The following is a 1,557-nucleotide window of genomic DNA, read 5'->3' on the forward strand; positions in this document are numbered from 1 at the left end:
ACCCTTTTGGATTATCAACTACACAACTATCACGAGCATGAAGGCTTTGATGTTAACAAATGATTTTTTACAGTGACAGCTTTGAAAATGCAATGTAAATTAATCACACTATCATTTAAACATTTTTCAGATATTTCACACACACATTTCACACCGCCTTTATCATCGTTTATATTGATACACGTTGCACATTATACGTCCCGCTAGTAAAGGTTCTTTTTTTTCTCTCTCTCTCTCTAAAGCTGTTCGAATATGCGTGGATCTGATTGTGTGTGGTTTGCCTATTTATCTATTGAGAATTTCCATGTCTTTCTACGAAACGAAAAATAAAATATGTAAAATATAACTGAATTATTCAAGGAATGCCCATTGAAGGTCAGTAAAGGTCAGTGTTCAAAAGAATTCTTATTTTTAATAACATTCCTCATTCATCCTAAATTAACATCATGATAAGGAAGCAGTTGAAAGAACTATTATTTTCAATCAAATACGATGAGAATTAGCCTAGGTGATTTACTGAAAACACAAGATTCTAGTATATTCCATTACACCAAAACAGGCTATGATATATTCTAGCATACTAGGGCAGAATCTCTACAACAATCTAACAGATCAAAATAGGTTTCATAATAGATTCTAGTATGAACGCGAACAAGATTCTATTTAGACTCAGGGTTTATTAGATATTAAGGCACAAATATGCGGCTTATGGTAGCTGGCAATATTTGGAAAGAAAAAAAACAAAGATTACTTCCAGTTAGTCTTGCGTCCCTACTGCACTTACGAAGTCTGTGTCACAATATTTATGCAATGGAAGTTATGTAATACGTGAGCGGTAGCACCGTTAGTAGAGTCTGTTATAGTAAGGTATCCTTTTTCATAAGAAAATCATATGTATCAGCTGATCACCAGTCATCTGTTGTGCTTACGAATAAGGTAGACCTTGTACCAAAACACATATAAGCCTTTATCTGCAATGTCCTGCTTTTTTTCTGTCGAATTTCAATTAATTTCAAGTTTGAGCTTCCCCCACAGAGCGGTGTCAACCTGTCCACTCAACACGCATGCGCGACCCACCGCCGAATAGGTAAAATGCTAAATACTTATTTTTATTTTGTAACTCTTCATTTGGCCATTTAAGGAGCTTGGAAGATATTTCATAACGAATCGCATGTGGAAAAAATATATAAAATTATACAGTAGGGTACAATGTTTATTTTTAGACTCAAATTAGTCAATAAAACGTAATACAATTTGACATCATAGGTAGCATTGATAAATGGGTAATAAAAATCGTTTGAATTTCTTTACGTAACTCATTTTGAGACTGTTTATGATTAATGAGAATCAGGAATTTACGAGAATAATAAATATACTGCATGTGTTACTTGAGATTTATCAAAAAGATTTATCGAAAGATGAACAAACATGTCTATGCTCAATGTCGGCGCCCCAGAGCATTACTTTCGAATACATGTACATTCTGATAGGTAGCAAGTGATCCTTCGAATAAAGTTCTACAAATCCTAAGATATTATCATTTCTTTTGTTTTCCAC

Source organism: Penaeus monodon, chromosome 31 (assembly GCF_015228065.2).
Source record: "Penaeus monodon isolate SGIC_2016 chromosome 31, NSTDA_Pmon_1, whole genome shotgun sequence".
In the NCBI taxonomy this organism is placed as follows: domain Eukaryota; kingdom Metazoa; phylum Arthropoda; class Malacostraca; order Decapoda; family Penaeidae; genus Penaeus; species Penaeus monodon.